General features: G+C 48.1%; 1 pseudogene; it reads right to left on the bottom strand.

The window, feature by feature from the left end:
* Positions 1 to 69: 69 nt before the first annotated feature.
* Positions 70 to 19,821, bottom strand: LOC136387895 (phospholipase A and acyltransferase 3-like; annotated as a pseudogene).
* Between the last annotated feature and the right edge of the window lie 1,563 nt (positions 19,822 to 21,384).

The following is a 21,384-nucleotide window of genomic DNA, read 5'->3' as shown; positions in this document are numbered from 1 at the left end:
GTCAGGACGTCACTCTCCCCGGGCTGTGCCTATCCCAGCATGAGAAAGCTAAGGGGTCCCTTCATCCCCTCAGTGCTGCAGGTCCCTGGCGGAGATGTCATAGGACCCCAGGAAGATGAGGGCTCCCAGAGGGCTAAAGACCAAAGAATAAAACTTGTACTCGTTACTACCAAGAAGGGCCCTGATCAGACTACCAGGCTGAAAAGTCAGCCTCCATGTGGAGTTCCAGAAGGGGCCATGCTTGCCTTGCTCTCTGGCTGCCTCTGGGCAGGGGGACACTTTCATGCTTCTAACACTCTGAAGTTCTACAAACTGGAGTGTCTGATTGGGGACTCAGAATTTAGGAGAGATGTGAGCTCCAGCATCTAACTCTGGGCAACCAATCTCCCCTGGGACACGACCCAGGCTCCCAGCAGCCTCGGAGGAACCTGTCAGTACAAGCTCTGCCCCCTGCCCTGGGTGCCCCTGCAGCAGGGGTGCAAACCAATGAGTTCAGCTCTCCCACAATCCCCTTGGAATAAAACTGCCTTTGCACTCAGGTTTATGCCATGTGACTAGCCCATCAGTAAGAGCTGATTGAGCCAGCAAGATCACCTGACCCAATAGCAGCTAATCGTTTGGCTGACCTAGGATGTGTTGAGCTGAGCCAACTAGGTCTCTTCTTCTTATAAGGGCACTATTTCCATCATGCTCTCGTTCTGAATCTCGCCACCTCCCCATGACCTCTTCTAGATCTAATTAAATCAAAAAGAAATCTAAAGCAAGAAAGGACTCTTCTGTATATAGGTTTATCTGAAAAAGCCTAGAAATATACATTTTTGAAGCCTGAGTCTTTTTATATTTTCTGAAGCTGGAAATGGGGAGAGACAGTCAGACTCCCGCATGCGCCCGACCGGGATCCACCCGGCACACCCACCAGGGGCGGACGCTCTGCCCACCAGGGGGCGATGCTCTGCCCCTCCGGGGCGTCTCTCTGTCGCAACCAGAGCCACTCCAGCGCCTGGGGCAGAGGCCAAGGAGCCATCCCCAGCGCCCGGGCCATCTTTGCTCCAATGGAGCCTCGGCTGTGGGAGGGGAAGAGAGAGACAGAGAGGAAGGAGAGGGGGAGGGGTGGAGAAGCAAATGGGCGCTTCTCCTGTGTGCCCTGGCCAAGAATCGAACCCGGGACTTCTGCACGCCAGGCCGACGCTCTACCACTGAGCCAACCGGCCAGGGCCTAAGCCTGAGTCTTTTTAGATGGGTGGAAAGTCAGGGAATCTTTTTTGGGAATATGCTTAGAAATATAAAGTACAAATGACATTTTAGCTTAAATCCATTACATCTCTTTCTAACTAGTCAATTAAATAAGTCATTGCCATGAACCAATGCAGGTAGTAATTCCAGATCCTGAGGGAGAATGGTGTGGAAAATAGACTCACCGAGAATAGAGGATGGGATCGGGAGGCCTCTGCAATGCTGATGGCAAGATCAGAGAGAGCGAGCCCCCCCCCCCCCGTCTTTGCTTTATTATATAGCGTAGATAATTAAAGCCTTTAAGCCAATATATAAATAGGGAAGGCTCTGATCAAAGCCACTCATCTGAGGCCTAAATGAAATCCTCATAAGAGTGCACCATCCTACAACATGCAACAGTCAAGAGCAGGGGTCCCCAAACTACGGCCCGCGGGCCACATGCGGCCCCCTGAAGCCATTTATCCGGCCCCCACCGCACTTCCGGAAGGGGCACCTCTTACATTGGTTGTCAGTGAGAGAGCACAGGATGCATCCTGTGTGCTGTATGTGGTGGCACCACAAAGCGCAGCGATGCGGGACGCACGCATCAGGGCTCCGGAAGCGCGTCATATCACTTGTTATGGCTAGCAAGGACAAATTGGAACCAGACACTGACCATCTCATTAGCCAAAAGCAGGCCCATAGTTCCCATTGAAATACTGGTCAGTTTGTTGATTTAAATTTACCTGTTCTTTATTTTAAATATTGTATTTGTTCCAGTTTTGTTTTTTTACTTTAAAATAAGATATGTGCAGTGTGCTTAGGGATTTGTTCATAGTTTTTTTATAGTCCGGCCCTCCCAACAGTCTGAGGGACAGTGAACTGGCCCCCTGTGTAAAAAGTTTGGGGACCCCTGGTCAAGAGTATGGGAAAAAGCTTAGTGTTGAAAAGATTTAGTATTAAAAGATCTAAGTATAGCCCTGGCCGGTTGGCTCAGCGGTAGAGCGTCGGCCTAGCGTGCGGAGGACCCGGGTTTGATTCCCGGCCAGGGCACACAGGAGAAGCACCCATTTGCTTCTCCACCCCTCCGCCACGCTTTCCTCTCTGTCTCTCTCTTCCCCTCCTGCAGCCAAGGCTCCATTGGAGCAAACATGGCCCGGGCGCTGGGGATGGCTCTGTGGCCTCTGCCCCAGGCGCTAGAGTGGCTCTGGTCGCAACATGGCGACGCCCAGGATGGGCAGAGCATCGCTCCCTGGTGGGCAGAGCGTTGCCCCATGGTGGGCGTGCCAGGTGGATCCCGGTCGGGCGCATGCGGGAGTCTGTCTGACTGTCTCTCCCTGTTTCCAGCTTCAGAAAAAAAAAATGGAAAAAAAAAAAAAAAAAAAAAAGATCTAAGTATTAAAAGATCTTAGTATTAAGAGATCTTAGTGTTTAGAGATCTCAGCATCAAAAGAGTGGGAAAGGCTCAGTCCCAAACCGAGCCCCAGGCTACAACAACCCTGCCAGCCCACAGCCCGTTACCCACATATGTCCCCTTTATATATTTTTTAAATTTAGCTCATATGCTGGGATTTGCACTCATCTGACTTCCCAGATTCTAATACAGAGGCAGATAGAAAAAATGCGGAATAAACAGAAAATTAGCATAGCCAATGTTAACAGATACCAAAACAAGTGCTTTATTACATTATAGAGATCAAAGTCTTTAAGCAAATTCTTAGCCAATATAACAGGATCTATAATAAAGTATTTGCTGTTTTGAATGTCCTTAACATGTTCACTAAGTCCATGCTGACACATCACTATTCCACATTCCCTGCAAATGCAACCCAACCCCAGTTCAGTTCATTGAGAGCTGTCACAAGGAGCAGGAATACAGGAAACACATCCAGAAAAAGTCCGCATGGCACTGAAACTGTTGCCACACTTCTACACTCTGCAGCTAGCCTCCAAGTCCAATGACCACTGCTTCTAGCACATTAAGCTTTTATCTGAAGCATAAAGTCAGTTCTGGGTTCCTGGCTATGGTTCAGGTAAACTGGAAGGGCCATCCACAAGCATGTGTGGAGATTGAGCCTCTGTTCTCTACAGCCTGGAGAGATGAGACCAGGGAGCCCCTTCCTGGAGTTTTGCAGCTGTGGAGGTGCTGAGGAGAACCTTGGGATTCACTATGCTGGGTGGTAGAGGTAAATTTGTAACAGAAGTGAGCAAAAAGAATAAAGAGAACACTAAATTAGGAGTGGGTCCCAACCTAAAATAGGCATGGGGCATTGAGGCAGGAGGAATAAAGGAGACACTATATATTAAACAAAGCAGCAGAAAATAGGACTATCAACACCCACAACAGAGATCTTCGAGGGATGAATAAAAACCCAAATATTCAGGCAAGGCATAGTAAGTGGCCCTCATGTCCATAAGAAATAAGATCAATTTACCTACTACTTGGATGAAATACTCTAGGCTCGTCCACAGTGACGTAAGATGGGGCTGATATCCCTGGGCACATTTAGCCTTCAGTAGCAAGTCCCAGCAGGCTGGGCAAGGTTAAGTCACAGGTGGCTGGAGTAGGGCTGGAAGAGACTGAACCCTCTCTTAGAGGAGCAAGGGGGCAGCCTACCTTCCAGTGTCCCTTCTTCTTCACAGCAAAGGCATGGCCCTGGTGGGGGCCGAGAAGCTTGGCTGGCTTTAGCTCAATGACCTTCCTTTCCACTCTTGAAGCAGGTTTCTGATGGGGCATTGGAGCCTCTAAGGGTGTATGCCAAGAGCTGGTATTTTGCTTGATTTCTTTTGGGGCTTTGTCTGCCTTTTCTTCTGGGGGGGGGGAAGTACATTACATTTTGATGCCGAAAACCTGGGAGGAGTTTGAAGTCTGCCAGGACCGCTCCTTTCCCCGTCCCCTCCGAGAGAGAACTAGGATCTCCGACCTTCCACCCTCTACGGCTCACAGTGTGGTAAGTTCCCCACCTCCAGCCTCTCCCCCACCTCAGCTCTTTCCTCCGAGAATCCCTGTCCAAAATTGCAGCTGTGTCAGGGACTTCTTTCCATTCCGATTGAGTGTGGGCCCGTGGAGACGTCCAGAGCACACCCACTTTACCTTATTCGTCCGTCCGTGGCTAGAGCTTGAGTTTTAGGATGCTAATAGTCATCTCTGACCATTCCGAGAACTGAGGGTGACCGTGGGGGCAAAGGGATCCGAACCTGACTCTAAAACACCTCTGGGGTGCCTTATCCGGAATCTCTCAAACATTGACCCTTCCCTAAAAAAGAAGAAACTAATCTTCTTCTGCAGCGTAGCCTGGCCACAATACCCGCTGGATAACCAGACTAGGTGGCCTCAGGAAGGGACTTTCGATTTTAACATTCTTACTGATTTATGGAACTATTGCCAGAAGGCTGGAAAGTGGTCAGAAATCCCTTATATTCAGGGGTTTTGGCATCTGCGTTCTCGTCCTAAACTCTGTGCCGGTTGTTCTACAATGCACATCCTCTTGGTCAGAGAAACCTCAGCTAAACCCTCCGCTCCAGATCTCTCCTTCTTTGCCGACTCCCCCAAGGAACTCTCTTCCCCTCCTGCAAGACTCCCTCGGTCCCATCGGACTCCTCCCCACTCTTCGCTAGATCCTGCTTCCCCACCTGCAAATGATGCTCTCTCTCTCTCCTCTCCAGTCAGCGCTCACACCCGATCTCACTCCAGGCCACAAGAGGAAGCCAACCTCCTATGCCCTCTCCACGAGGTGGCCAGAGCAGAAGGAGTTGTTCGGGTTCATGTGCCTTTCTCCCTCTCTGATCTGTCTGCAATCGAAAAGCGCTTGGGCTCTTACTCTTCTAATCCTACTAACTATACCAAGGAATTCCAATATCTCACTCAGGCATATGACCTCACTTGGCATGATCTCTATATTATTATGTCTTCTACCCTTACCCCCGATGAACGGGACTGAATCCAGACGGTGGCACGAGCTCATGCAGATAAGGTCCACGCCTCAAACCCTCAAATGCCGGTGGGCCCAGAGGCGATCCCTGACACGGACCCCAACTGGAATTACCAGACTGAACAAACAGGTAGGAGACGACGAGACCAAGTGATTGAATGTCTTGTAGCTGGCATGCAGGTGCAGCACAAAAAGTATTTAACTATGACAAATTAAGGGAAATTACTCAAGGACCAGAGGAAAATCCGGCTCTCTTCTTAAATTGCCTCACTGATGCTATATGGTCCTCCACACTCATTTAGACCCTACCGCCAATGCCGGGGCCACTGTATTAGCCACTCACTTTATTTCCCAATCCGCCCCGGACATTTGGAGGAAACTTAAAAAGGCAGAAGAGGGCTCCCAAGCCCCTATCTGAGACCTGATGAACATGGCATTTAAGGTTTTTAACAGTCAAGAGGAACAGGCCGAGGCTGAACGCTGGGCCCGCATGCAGCAGAAGGTATCACTCCAAACCCAGGCTCTTGTGGCAGCTCTAAGGCTGACAGAGCAACAAGGGCAAGGCACATAGGGTACTCGACCTAGGTCCGGGCCGCCAAGAGGATCCCCACCAGGAGCTTGCTTTAAGTGCGGCAAGGAGGGTCATTGGTCCCAGCAGTGCCCCTGCCCGAGGCCGCCCACTAAGCCCTGCCCTAAGTGCAAGCAGCCCGGTCACTGGCAGAGCGATTGTCCCCTTTTGGCAGCAGGCTCTTTCTCAACGTCTCTACGTGGAGGACAGGCCGCTCAGATGGGAGGCCAAGCCAGCCAGGCGGGGCCATCGTTTGAATTCCTAGGCCTCGCGGACAACTGATGCGGCCCAGACTTGGAGACCCCCATTGCTCTTTCTGAGCCAAGGGTGATGCTACAGGTAGCGGGTAAGTCCATCTCATTTCTTGTGGACACGGGGGCTACCTTCTCTGTTTTGCCTTCATACTCTGGACTTCTAGTTCCCTCACAGGTCTCGGTTATGGGAGTGGATGGGACCCCTACTTCTCCTCTTCGCACGCCACCTCTGACATGCAGTTTGGACGGAATCCCCTTTTCACACTCGTTCTTAGTCATGTCATCGTGCCCTGTACCCCTCCTGGGTCGGGACATTCTACACAGTCTCGGAGCCACTATCCAGCTGACAGCTTCTTCCCACCTACTCCTACCACTCCTGACTAAAGACTCTCCCACTACCACAGATCACCCTAACCCGGTCACACCACCTATTTCACCAGATGTTGTCAACCCTCAGGTCTGGGACACTTCTACCCCTGTGGTAGCAACCCACCACCCACCTGAACACATCCACTTAAAGAATCCCTCCCAATTTCCATCTAGGCCCCAATTCTCTATTTCAGCAAGTCACCGTCAGGGCCTTAAACCCATAATTACCCGCCTCTTAAACCAAGGTTTATTCATCCCCACGGACTCTCCCTGCAATACCCCCATCCTTCCTGTTTGAAAACCTTCAGGAGCCTATCACCTCATACAAGACTTACGCCTAATCAACGAGGCAGTAGTTCCCCTCCATCCAGGAGTCCCTAATCCTTACACATTACTGTCACACATTCCATCAGACACCACTCACTTCACGGTCCTAGATCTCAAGGATGCCTTCTTTACCATTCCTCTACACCCTGACTCTTACTTTCTGTTTGCCTTTCCTTGGACTGATCCGGACACTAATGCAGCCCAGCAGCTTACGTGGACCGTCCTGCCCCAGGTGTTCAGAGACAGCCCACACCTGTTTGGACAGGCGCTGGCTCGGGATTTAGCTGCATGCGATCTCGAGACTAGTACTCTCTTACAATATGTAGATGACCTACTCCTCTGCAGTCCCTCCCTGTCTGCCTCAAGAAGACACACAGCTACCCTTCTTAACTTTCTTGCCATGAAGGGATATCGTGTCTCCCCTACTAAGGCTCAACTTCACTCTCAGTCTGTAGTCTATCTGGGCATCGCCTTGACTCCCACCACCCGAGGTCTCACCCTAGATCGAACTCAGACCATCCGCAGTCTCCAACCACCTACCACCGCTGATCAGATTCTTTCTTTCCTAGGTCTAGTAGGCTTCTTTAGACACTGGATTCCCAATTTTGCTCTCTTAGCCACACTACGAGGCTGCAAAAGAGACTCCCATGGGAACTCTGACATCCCCCAACACCGTCAAAAGGGCTTTCTGTACCCTTCGAGACGCCCTCATCTCCTCTCCTCCTCTCACTTTACCCGACTCCAGGCGCCCCTTCCATCTTTTCACTGATGAAAAGCATGGTAATGCTGTTGGCGTGTTAACTCAACCCGTGGGGCCTATATACCGCCCCGTGGCATATCTCTCTAAACAACTGGACGCCACCATCAAAGGCTGGCAGCCCTGCCTCCGGGCACTGGGCGCAGCAGCTGAACTCACCAAGGAGGCTACTAAGCTCTCCCTTTCCCAACCCATCACTGTCTTCTCTTCCCACAGGCTCACTGACCTCCTTTCACACAAATCTCTTTCTCTGTTAAGTCCTTTCCGCCTACAAGAATTTCACCTCCTGTTCATCGAAAACCCTTCAGTCACTCTTTTGCCCTCTCCCCGACTCAACCCAGCCACTCTACTGCCAGCTCCAACGACACTTCCGGAACCCTCCCACTCTTGTACGGAACTAATAGATTTCCTCAACAGACCTCGAGATGGATTATCAGTTCTCCTTTAAAATATACAGATCTAATACTCTTTGTAGATGAGAGCTCTGTACAGCAGGGGTTCCCAAACTATGGCCCGTGGGCCGCATGCGGCCCCTGAGGTCATTTATCTGGCCCCCGCCGCACTTCTGGAAGGGGCACCTCTTTCATTGGTGGTCAGTGAGAGGAGCACATTGACCATCTCATTAGCCAAAAGCAGGCCCATAGTTCTCATTGAAATACCGGTCAGTTTGTTGATTTAAATGTACTTGTTCTTTATTTTAAATATTGTATTTATTCCCCCCCTTTTTTTTTACTTTAAAATAAGATATGTGCAGTGTGCACAGGGATTTGTTCATAGTTTTTTTTTATAGTCCGGCCCTCCCACAGTCTGAGGGACAGTGAACTGGCCCCCTGTGTAAAAAGTTTGGGGAACCCTGCTGTACAGGGACCCGACGGACGACAGGGGGCAGCCTACACGGTGGTCACCACCTCCTCCACCCTAGAAGCCCAACAGCTGCCAGAGGGCACCACCTCCCAGAAAGCAGAGCTCATTGCCCTCACGAGGGCACTCACTCTGGCCCAGGGAAAACGCATAACTATATATACTGACTCTAAATATGCTTTTCTTATCACCCACAGCCACTCTGCCCTCTGGAAGGAAAGGGGCTTCCTCACTACCAGGGGCTCCCCCATAATCAATGCTACTCTCATTTCTAAACTTTTGCAGGCATTACAGCTTCCCGCTGAGGTGGCTGTGGTACACTGTAGGGGCCATCAAACCTCTCAGGACCCGGTGGCCTTAGGAAATGCTCATGCGACAGCTCAAAACCTCCCCCTGGGAGCCTCCCCCTCTCCTCCCATGTTTCTCTCCACCTCTTTGAAACCTTCCTACACTCCTGAGGAAGAACAGACCCTCCTCAAAAAGGGTGGAGACGTGTGCAACCAGGGATGGATATTTCTCAGAGATAGAATTGCCTTACCAAAAGGACAGGCTGAAACTCTCCTTTCTGATATCCACTGTCCCTTACACATAGGGCCAAAAGCTCTCTATCAGTTTGCTTTGTCAATCAGCAGTTTTTGATCTTCTTCTGCTGTGACCTTGTCAGCCAGCAGTTGTGGGTCTTCTCCTGCTGTGACCTTGTCAGCCAGCAGTTGTTGATCGGCTCCCGACACCCCTCCCCTTCCCCCTCTCCCTCCTTCCCTCCCCCCACCCCCCCGTAACCACCACACTCCTGTCCATGTCTCTTAGTCTCGCTTTTATGTCCCACCAATGTATGGAATCCTGCAGTTCTTGTTTTTTTCTGATTCGCTTATTTCACTCCGCATAATGTTATCAGAATTCCACCATTCTGCTGTAAGTGATCCGATGTCATCATTTCTTCTAGCTGAATAGTATACCATGGTGTATATGTGCCCCATCTTCTTCATTCAGTCTTCTATTTTTTTTACAGTGATTAAAAGCCTTTAAGCAAACTCTTGGCCAATACAGCAAGAATCCATAAAAGAGTAGTGTCCTTAACATGTTCACCAAGTCCAAGTTGGTGCCATCACCATGCCAAATCCCTGAGAAATGCAACCCAACCACAGTTCAGTCTGTTAGGAGCTGTCACAGGGAGCAGGAGTCCAGGAAAAGTCCACACAGGAAATGTCCACATGGCACTGAAATTGTTGTCACCATTCTATACTTTGCAGCTCATGTCCAAGTCCCAGTGACAGCTGCTTCTAGCTGGTAATGATTCAGGTAGACTGGAAAAGCCATTTGCAGCATGCGTGGATATGGAGCTTCTGTTCTCCTCTGCCTGGAGAGTTGAGACCAGGTTGCTTTTCCCTGGAGCTCTGCGACTGTGGCATGGTAAAGAGAACCTTGGGATACACTAAGCTGGGTGGCAAAGGTAAATTCATAATACAAGTTGGCAAAAGGGGGAAGGAGAGCTCTACATTAGGAGTAGGTCCCAGCCTGACATATGAGTGGGGCATTGAGGTAGGAGGGATAAAGGAAACACTATATATTAAGCAAAGCAGCAGAAAATAGGACCATCAACACCCACAACAGAGATCTTTGAGGGAAGAATAAAAACCTGACTATTCAGGCAAAACATAGTTAAGTGGCTCTTGTGCAAATGAGATCAGTTTACCTGCTTCTTGGAAGAAATACCCTAGGCTCGTCCACAGTGTCGTAGATGGGGCCGACGGCCCTGGGCACCTTCAGCCTTCAGTGGCAAACCCCAGCTTTCTGGGCAAGGTTAGGTCATAGGTGGCTGGAAGAGACTGAACCCTCCCTTAGAGGAGCAAGGGGGAAGCCTACCTTCCAGTGTCCCTGTTTCCTCACAGCAGAGGCATGTAAGCCTGGCAGGCTTTAGCTCAATGACCTTCCTTTCCACTATTGAAGCAGGACCCAGATGGCATCCTATGAGACCCCTTTGGGGCGTTGGAGCCTTTAAGGGTGTATCCTAAAAGCTGGTAGTTCCCCTGATCTCTATTGGGCTTTTTCTGCCTCTAGGTATCTTAAAAGCCATGCTCAGAAGATCTCGCTGAGGCGTTTGAAGATCCCCATCTGCTATATAAATCTTTTCCATATATCTGGAGCTATTTGGAAAAAGACAAAACAGTGTTATTAGCTGGATCTAATAAAGAAGGTAGTAGTTTGCAGGCGAAAAAGATTTGGTGTCTCCTGTTCATCAGCCTTCAAAAGAAATGTAAATTTTTTTTTTTTTTAAGTAAAAAGCATGATATGGTAGACCCATAGGAGTCATTGGCCTGGTGTGCAGGATTCCCGGGTTCGATTCCTGGCCAGAGCACACAGGAGAAGTGCCCATCTACCTCTCCACCCCTCCCCCCTCTCCCTCCCCTCCCTCCTCTCTGTCTCTCACTTCCCCTCCCGCAGCCAAGGCTCCACCGGAGCAAAGCCACCCCGGGCACTAAGGATGGCCCCATGGCCTCTGCCCCAGTTGCTAGAATGGCTCTGGTTGTAACAGAGCTACACCCCAGATGGGCATAGCATCCCCCCCTGGTAGGCATGCCAGGTGGATCCCGGTCAGGCGCATGCGGGAGTCTGCCTGACTAACCACTCTTTTTCTCCCCAGGCCTCCAGCAGACTATCGAAAAGGTACACTCAGCATGTGCTGTCTGTTCCAAAACCTCTACACAAGGGGGACTCCGTCCCCACTTCCCCACTCATCAGCTGAGGGGGCACGTGCCAGGCCAGGATTGGCAGATTGACTTCACTCATATGCTCCCTCACAAAAAAACTCCATTATCTCTTAACTTCTGTTGACACCTTTTCAGGATGGATAGAAGCCTTTCCCACTTCTCGAGAGACAGCAGACACCGTTGCCTCCATTCTTGTTGAAAACATCATCCCGCGGTTTGGACTGCCGACTACCATCCAGTCAGATAACAGCCCGGCCTTCACTGCCCAAATAGTCCAGCAGGTCGCCACCTCTCTCAACATCACCTGGAGCTCCACAAACCCTATCACCCTCAATCATCGGGTAAGGTGGAAAGGGCCCATGGTATCCTGAAGAGTCAGCTAACTAAACTCTCCATCGAAACCAGGCTCTCCTGGCCAAACCTCCTCCCCCTGGCACTCACCAGAATCAGGGAAACCCCACGAAACCCATTGGACTCAGCCCCTTTGAACTGGTTTACGGATACCTAATCAATCACAGCTTACCTGTCGACCCCCCTCCTCTTGCCACGTACCTCCCCTTTCTGTCTTTACTTCACCATCTTCTCAAGGAACACGTGGACCGGACCCTTCCTCCCATAGGGGGGTCCAGATGAAACACAGCCAGCGGTCCTCCAACCAGGAGACAGGGTTCTTCTGAGGGAGCTCCAGCCTGGCTCCCTACAGCCCAGGTGGACGGGACCCCATACGGTAATACTGACTACTCCTACCGCAGCTAAGCTCCTAGGACAAACAGCTTGGTACCATGTCTCTCGCCTCAAACTTGCTCCCATACAGGATTGCTGGGAGTCAGAACCACTGGGCTTTATTTGTCTGCGGCTTACCAAAAAATTGGGCCACGCAGACCCTTCTGTTGCTCCTGTCCCTCCCACCAGGAACCTGCTACCAGAGTGAGCTGAAGCAGGGAGCGATGCTGTTCAGTAAGACTGGCCTGATAAAAGAAGCTTCAATCTCAACTGTCTGCAAGAAAAATTAAGCAAAAATGTCACCTCTTACAGCCTGCTTAACTCCTAATAGCAGCCACCTATTCTTACCTGGGCTGCCCCTATCCTACCTAAATCTTCTTCTAATTATCAGCATATAACTCATATTTGCCTCTCTTTTTTAAAAAAATTCTTACAGAACCGCCCCAGCGAAGATTCTCAACTCATGGCCAAACGGATATTCCTCCTGACATCCCTCAAAACCACCACCTTCCAATCTTCCCCTCCCCACGACGCCCCTATTCAGCAGGAAGTAGCCAGACGAATAAGCGGCGCCTTTTATTCACACAAAAAGATCGGAATGTAGGGTTGGTGAATAATGAGGGATGGTCACGTGGGGAACCCAGGCCCAAGAACTTTGGCTAGGACCGCCCACAACCAAACGCGCCAAAAGAAACTTCCTAGGAGTCCTTGGGAAAAAAGCGACTGACTGTCAGCCAGTGAGATTTCTCTAGTCATATTAGCCTGACTTCCCTAGAAAACTCCTTTAAATTTGCCCACGTGGTCTCTCTGTGTGTGATTTTCCTAACCTCCATCTCCCAGGCCAGTGGATCTCATCCAAGAAATGCTCTGTACTGAATAAGGCCTTTGCTATTCCACACCTTGTGGCTCCGGCCCTCTTCCTTCCTTCTCGGCGGGGAAAAATACCTTACAGCCTCCAGTTTCTCGATTTCTTTTTAATAACAAATATAGGCATATTCCATGGGCTATTAGAAGGTTCAATGTGCCCAAGCTGTAACTGCTCTTGTAACAATTGAGCAGCTGCCTTAAGTTTCTCCTGAGAAAGGGGCCGTTGCTCTACCTAGACAGGATTATCTAATTTACAAGTAATTGGGTCTGCATAATGCATTATTGGGGTAGCAGGAGGTATCAAGGGCCCTATGCTAAACTTTGATATCCTAATCCACACCTTCTGGTATTGGGTGTCACTTCTATGGGGGTGAGACTCCCTCTTTTTCTTTCCCTAATCCCTTAGTGGGCAAAAACCCCTGATCAAGCATTTGAACACTGACTAAATTATTAGGACTGATAAGCAATGCTCCCACATTTTTCAAAACATCTCTACCCCACAAATTAACTGGCCATCCAGGGAGCACATAAGGCTGAAAAAGTCCAGAATGACCTTCTTCATCTTCCCATTGTAAAAAACTAGAGCTTTGTTGAGGGGACTTACTTTGTCCTATGCCTCATAGCCCAGATACTGCTTTATAAATGGGCCAGGAAGAATGCTAATGTTGCTCAGCAATAACAGATACATTAGCTTCTGCATCTAAGAGTCTTGTGAACTTACACCCTTATATTGTTAGCTCTATTTCAAGGCTTTACTGATCTATCTTTTGATTTTAATAGGCAAAATCAGAGGAGCCAAATCCCCAATTCCCTCGGGGCCCCTTTTGCAGGGTGTGGCCTGAGAAGCAGAATAAACATCCTTATATTGTTCCTCTAACTTCCTGAAGCAGCTTGAGACAAATTCTTGAAATGACTTACTAGGGCCCTGCTTAATTTTGCTCAATTCCATTGTTTTACCTACCTGAGTATAGCCTTACATATAAATAAGACAATTTATACACAAAAACACAAGTATAACATATAACTTTGAGTAATCCTAACACTTGAATTGCTATTTGGCTCCTAACTCAAAACACACCTCACAATGCACTAACCAAATTAGTAAGTCTTAAGGATCTACATTCTATTCTATTTAAATTTAAATGAGCGCTCCTTACAAGTTCTAAAATCATTTTATTTTTTCAATATTAGAGCCGGCATTTCCAATTTGTGCAAAGAAAAACTTAATTCAGGTCTTAAAAACAGACACATTTTAGACAACATTAAACAAAGACTAAACAGAAACAAGAATTAGACGAAGCAGACAAACCAGAGAGAAACTGAGGATTTCAGAGCACAACCAGATTAGAAAGATGCCTGCCTGATTTTAGTCGGGGCATTTTCTGACAGAGGGACTGAAGGATGGGACTAAACAAAATCTCCCTGAGAAAATTTGCTCTTGGCAGCTGCATGAGAAATTTTGTAGTCAAAACCACCAGGGGTCCCCTACCTAAATTTCCAGGAAAGACTAGGAAAGAAACAAAATAATAGTTCAGGATTGTTGCTAACACATTAAACAATCAGACAATAACAGGAAAAGCTATAACTTTAATAGCTGAGTCTCCTAACCATCCTCAAATTCCATAGTTGCTGTAACTGGCGGCTCAGGAAGACCATGAAAAGACTTCTCTTCTACTTCAATTTTAGCCTAGTGGCAGACCAAGCACCTGGAGAGAACTAGGAGCAGCCACACTGTCCCATGTTCCTTAGCCCCCAAGCCGCAAAGTACAGGACCACCTGCCATAGTCTCCTCACACCACTGCCTTTTCAGAACTTTACCCACTTGCTGCCCTGTAGCAGAACTAACCATTCCCTCCTTTGGAAACCAGAGGCATACATCTTGAATATATTGTAAAAAGCATTCTAGCTGCATAACTCGTCTTACAAAAAGGTCTCCTACTTTTGACCTTAATTGTCCCATATTTATTACTTCTGACTATATTCTTTCCAAAAACTTTCTTTACTCACTGTGCACACTTGGGGAGTTCTATCACTGCCTTTAGTTGAGTTTTCTCTTACCCAGGTCCCTGTTTGGGTGCCACTTGCCGCAAACCAGTGCAGCTAGTAATTCCAGGTCCTGAGGGAGAATGGTGCAGAATTAAAAAAATAGACTCACTGAGAACAGAGGATGGGATCGGGAGGCCTCTGCAGTGCTGATGGCAAGATCAGAGAGAGAGCCTGACCCGGCAGTGGCGCAGTGGATAGAGCGTCTAACTGGGATTCCGAGGACCCAGGTTCGAAACCCCGAGGTCGCCAGCTTGAGCGTGGGCTCATCTGGTTTGAGTAAAAAGCTCACCAGCATGGACCCAGGATCGCTGCCTCAAGCAAGGGGTTACTCGGTCTGCTGAAGGCCCGCGGTCAAGGCACATATGAGAAAGCAATCAATGAACAACTAAGGTGTTACAATATGCAACAAAAAACTAATGATTGATGTTTCTCATCTCTCTCCATTCTTGTCTGTCTGTCCCTGTCTATCCCTCTTTCTGACTCTCTCTCTGTCTCTAAAAAAAACAACAAAAAAACTAAAAAAAAAAAAAAAAAAAAAGATCAGAGAAGGAGAGTCTCCAGTCTTTGCTTTATTATATAGTGTAAAGCCAGTAGCCAGGGCCACCATCACAGCCGCCTGGCTCATGCAGGTTCGCATTGGATTCGGATAGTAGGTAAAGAAAAAAACGGAGCCAAAAACTGGTGGGCCATCACCTTTAATCCTAGCTTGCACCCAGCGGGCAAGTAAAAACACACACTGGGCTCCAAAGCCCACTCACATTCAGTGCTCACAAAGCTACTGACTTATCTGAGATTCCTAGAATCAAAACTTAGTGGAACTTTTTTCTGAAAAATTAGAGCCTTTAATTGACTATCTGATCCAGATTGACTTGTTGAATATTTACTAAAGACTAGTTAAGTTATGACATAAGATGAATCCAAACAGCAGTACCTCATTGTTTACTTAGCTTTTGTACTTATGTTTTTCAGAGGGAATAATACTACTGTAAATTGTCGATACATAATGATTATATGCAAATCTGTGACTGTTGGCAATGTCATCTCGGAAGAACAGATAAATAAAGTTTATTTACTATAAAAAAAAAAGTTTCTAGCTCACCAGACTTATTCACCTCTGTTCCCCATCTCCTTTCTTATCCCTGCACAAACTGCACAAACTGGCTTCTCCCTCATCAGTCCACCATCTTGGCTGCTTCTCCTGGCCTCCTCCATGAGGCCTTTCTCTGCTCTCCTATCTGCTCTCTCCTCTAATGCTTTCTCACGAATCAAGAGAGAGCAAGGTCCTGCTCTGCCCAACTTTATAGTGGAGAAATAAAAACCTTTAATCCAATATACAAAATAGGAAAGTCTCTAATACAAAGTCACTTATCTGGGGCATGAGAGAATTACACCATCTCACATCAAAAAAAGTGGGAAAGGCTTAGTCCTAAAACCAAACCCCAGGCTACAAGGATCCTGCCTGCCCACAGCCCACCCCCAACACACATTAATATCACCTGGGCGACGGGCCTTCACGTGGGCTGCGCCATCTTTTACAAAGTGAGCATAATATATTTTATCTGCCGAACATATAGCGTAGACAATTAAGGCCTTTAAGCCAATATACAAATAGGGAAGTTTCTGATACAAAGCCACTCATCTGAGGCATAAACGGGATTCCTCATAAGAGTGCACCACCCTACATCAATGCAACAGTCCAGGGCAGGGGGCGGGAACCTATGGCTCATGAGCCAGATGTGGCTCTTTTGATGGCTGTATATGGCTAGCAGACAAATCTTTAATAAAAAATAATAATAACGTTAAAAATATAAAACATTCTCATGTACTATAATCCATTCATTTTCTACCACTCCTGTTCATGGTTGCCTATGGCCAGAGCCAATCACAGCTGTCCTCCGGGACAACACCAAATTTTTATTGGATAATGCTTAATGGACATGGGTCGTTGTATGGCTCTCACAAAATTACATTTTAAAATATGTAGCATTCATGGCTCTCTCAGCCAAAAAGCTTCCTGATCCCTGGTCCAGGGTGTGGGTAAAAGCTTAGTGTTGGAAAGGTCTTAGTATAAAAAGATATTACTATTAAAAGATCTTAGTATTAAAAGATCATAGTATTAACAGATCTTAGTGTTAAGAGATCTCAGCAACAAAAGAGTGAGAAAGGCTCAGTCCCAAACCAAGCCCCAGGCTACAATGACCCTGCCAGCCCACAGCCCGTTACCCACAGTCATAAATACTCTCTTGAAGAAAAATCTAATCTGCTTCAAAGAGCACTGGGCAAAGAAACAGAATGACTGACCACAGTATTAAAGGCAAACACAATGCCCTATGACTTCAGTAACAGGGGTGACCCACTGTCACAGCACTCACAGCGAGACACACGCTCACATGTCCAACATCTGCTCAATCCACCGTCTCCAAGCAGGTGGGAGCCATGTGGAAGTCACATTCCAGTTTGGCCAACCGTGTGTTATGACCACCCCTCCCTCAGGCCAGCAGTGTTCAAGTGGGGACAGTTCTTCCCTCAGGAGGAAGTTTGGCAATATCTACAAACATTTTGGTTCTTATACCTAGGCATCGGTGAGTGCTACTGGCATCTCATGGGCAGAGGTCACAGATGCCACTAACCATCTTGCCAAGCACAGGGCAAGTCACGATGATGAAGGATTACCCTCATTGCCAATGAGCACAATGTCAGTCGTGCTCAGGTTCAGAAACCCTTATCCTCAGCCGTGAAGTGAAAGAGGGAAACTTTGGAAACAGTGTACATGGCACCTCTTTTTGTTTTGAAACACATTTCAGTTTCGTCTTCTGTAGTGGGGTCCTGTAGAATTCTTTACGCTGTCTTATTGTTGTGTTGTCACTGTTTTTCCCTTTCAAGGTGGATGGGAAGTGCATAGGGCTGAAGCCATAGGAAGAATACTGTGATGTGTCCCATTTGCACTGTTTCATTTTGCAAGGAGACTTGAATTATGGTTTATATAAAATGTAATTGATAGAAACTATTTTTTAGTTATTTTACTATCTCACATTTGGAATTCTATTTAATTTCTCTAAGTATTGTTTGTCCCTAGTGACACAAGTATTTTACTAACTTATGTAACAATTTTGTATTGACACATGATTCTTTATATCAACCTATGAATCTGTTCTTTTGTCTATGAATAATCAATGAAGAAGAACTCAAAATGCGATGACTTAAAGATATTTTATGAATCTACCAATCTTCCCAATGTAGCACCCTGACGTTCGTGGACTATGTTATTGCTTCCCAGGTTTCCATGACACATTTTACTTGAGGGTAATTGCTGCATAGGAGTATGGAAATGGACCCGAAGTAGAAGCCGTGTGTGAATGAGAACCTCAAGTCGTGTGCACTATCACCAATAATATAAACATTTATTTTGCATTATTTTCTCTTTTTTATGCTGATATTGTCTCTGCTACATTAAATAAACTATTATACCCAAATATATCATAAAATATTCGTTTTCTAATTAAACAATATATATGTACATGGAAAGGAGGACAGAGAAGATAAAAAATCAGAAGGATAGTTGGTCCAACATCCCCATAACTGGGGTTTCAGGATGAGAGAGGAGAAACTGGAAAATTCCCAGAACTGAAGGAATGTATTTCCAGAGACTGAAACAAGAAATCCAGTGCCCAGCACAGTATATAGCCAGAGAGTCACACAGGGATTTCACAGTGAAATTTCAGAGCAACCTTCTACCAAAAAAAATTTAAAAACTAGATCACATGCAAAGGATCAAAAATCTGAACCAGGCCCTGGCCGGTTGGCTCAGCGGTAGAGCGTCGGCCTAGCGTGCGGAGGACCGGGGTTCGATTCCCGGCCAGGGCACACAGGAGAAGCGCCCATTTGCTTCTCCACCCCTCCGCCGCACTTTCCTCTCTGTCTCTCTCTTCCCCTCCCGCAGCCAAGGCTCCATTGGAGCAAAGATGGCCCGGGCGCTGGGGATGGCTCTGTGGCCTCTGCCCCAGGCGCTAGAGTGGCTCTGGTCGCAATATGGCGACGCCCAGGATGGGCAGAGCATCGCCCCCTGGTGGGCAGAGCGTTGCCCCATGGTGGGCGTGCCGGGTGGATCCCGGTCGGGCGCATGCGGGAGTCTGTCTGACTGTCTCTCCCCGTTTCCAGCTTCAGAAAAATGAAAAAAAACAAAAAAAAATCTATACACTTTGCTTCAACAAGCATCTAAGAACTTTTCCAATATCCTCACCAAAAACAAACAAACAAACAAACAAGGTACCGAAGTGCAGACAGGGAGAGGAGGGAGTGAGAGGGAACATGAAGGAAGTTAAGTTACCCAGGTGAAAAATACTTTCAAAATGAGGGGTCCTGGTCAAAACCAAGCTTAGTAAGTGAACAAAAGTGCAGCTCCTGAGGACAGGGCTTTGCATAACCACAACGAGCTGTATCAAATACACTTGGGCTTCAAATCCCAGCTCTGCTACTCACCTGCACAGTGGCACTCCCAGGACAAGACAAGGACCAAGTCTGCAGACTCAACACAGATTTGTTCGATAAAATCGATGGCCATGGACAAGTTACTTAAGTGCTGAGAGCCTCCACTTCTTCACCTGTCAATTGGGGATAATAATACCCTCCTCTGGGGCTGTGGGAAGGGTCCATCTCAGGGCCTGGCAGTCTGGGAGGGCTTGGTTATGGGGTGACGGTCATGGCTGTGACATCACCTCTAACTGCAGGGTTTGCACTTCCAGCAGCAGGTGTCCCCATCCTCTTCCCTTTCCCACAGTCACATCCTCAGGGCAGGGATTCAGTCTCTGCTACTTGCCTCATTCGTGCCTCTGTCCCCACCCCTGCTCGAACCACACTGAAGCCCAGCTTCTGTCAGATGAGGGAGTGTTATGGCTCCTGGGGACAGGGACACAGGCTGAGGACACACCTGGTCGCTGCGGGAGACTCCGTAGCGCAGCTCATTCACAAAGTGCTCACAGTTCTCACTGGTCAGCTAGTAGAGCACCTCCTGTCCCACCAGCTCCTCCGCCCACTGCACGATTTTGCTGGGAGGCAGCGGTGAGTACTTGTCATGGTGTTTGTTATTGACATGGTACTTGTCACTCCCTGCCTCATCAATCAACAGCTCCTTCTTTACTATGGCCCTGTCAGTCAGTGCGGACATGATGCTGGCTGCACCAGCTCCCGGGATTTCACCTGTGGGTCACAGAGAGGAAACAGAGGCATGGTCCCGGGTGGTGCTGGGGATCAGAGCAGTCACTCCAGCTGGCATCTCTATTGGAAATGTTATTCTAACAGCCAGGCTCACGACTCCTTTTCTTCATTGTTGTCAGCCTAGATCTACTATAACGCCTTAGATATAAGGTATGACTTCTAAAACAATTAGTAGGATCTGATAAATGTGTAAGTAAACATAAAATATAAGAACATACCCAACTTCCAGGACTGAAGATGAAGCTAAAAGTTGACGTAGTGAACGTGTGTGTGGATACCTGTGTATCAGGGAGGGATGCTGACCTGCGGGTGTTAGTACAGACGTGGGTCCTCAAGGTTCACACTGGAATTATGATGCCTATGTGCAGACTAGAATATCGAGTGTAGACCAGAGAGCTACGGCATGGGAGCTCAGATCTCCCCAAAGAGCTGAGTCCCTGGAAGGAATAAGCCTGTAGCACAAGGGAAAGGAAGATGAGAAACTGCCTAGAGCTCTGGGTGTGAAACTGAAAATGTCTCTCATGAGATACTGTGAAGCTAAGCCGTTCCGATGTGTAAGTGGTAAGTCTGAAGTGCTGCTGCCCCCGGAGGAGCCCCGGTAGACTAACTGAAGCCCACAGTCATTTGCAGCTAGAAACGCAGGGCACACCTGGCTTGCTCAGGAGCAACTGCCCTAGCAGCAATGGGCCCTAGACACGCTCAGTGGGGGAGCGGTAGCTAATGAATTTAGAATAAGACAGTGTTCCGGAACCGGTATGTGTATGGGTGTACGCACACATTTCTCCGGAGTGTACGTCCAGTAGTACAATCGCCCTGTCATGAAGCTGAGGAGTGTGTGTTTAGCTCCAGCATATGCAGCCAAACAATTTTCTAACAATTTCTCAATAGGCTGATCTGACTTACCCCCTCCCCTTCCAGAAATCTAAGTGAGCTCCAGCTGAATACACTCTTGTCCCCTCCCACACCCCCTCCCTGCTCCTCCTCATGTCCCTACCCTGGGCAGGGCAGCTTTCTGATTTAGGAATTTTTTTGTGTTTCACTCATTTTACTCCAGCTCCCAACAAATGACAAATCTACTGTCGTCATGCCAGGACACTCAATCTGAGATCAGGGGTCCTTTCCCATTGCCCTATTCCATGTCAATGTCCAGCAGCTGACGTTGAGCCCGGAACTTCACTCTGATTCCACTTCTGCATTCAGATCTCACCTGTGACTTGGTCAGGGCAGTCAGTTCCTGATAATGTGACCCCATGGTTTTCTGAGCAGCACCCTACCTCTTGTCCCTAACACTCCTCCTGTCCCTAGTCTTCCCAGGACCCACTGTGGCTTTCCCAAGAGGCCCATCAGCCATGACCTTCACTGACCCCAGGGCACAAATATGACATTGGGCAGCTCTCAGGTCCTCCTACTGTTTCTTCTTCACCCTCCTCCCCCTCCCCCTCCCCCTCCCAGGGCCCTGTTCCCATCACCCTTTCCTTCCAAGGGCCCTGTCCCCCGACCGGACTGAAGGACTTGCAGGTCCCCTCACCACACAGCTCACTGTCAC

This window comes from Saccopteryx leptura, chromosome 1 (assembly GCF_036850995.1).
Source record: "Saccopteryx leptura isolate mSacLep1 chromosome 1, mSacLep1_pri_phased_curated, whole genome shotgun sequence".
Lineage (NCBI taxonomy): Eukaryota > Metazoa > Chordata > Mammalia > Chiroptera > Emballonuridae > Saccopteryx > Saccopteryx leptura.
This window is presented reverse-complemented; position numbering and strand designations above follow the sequence as displayed.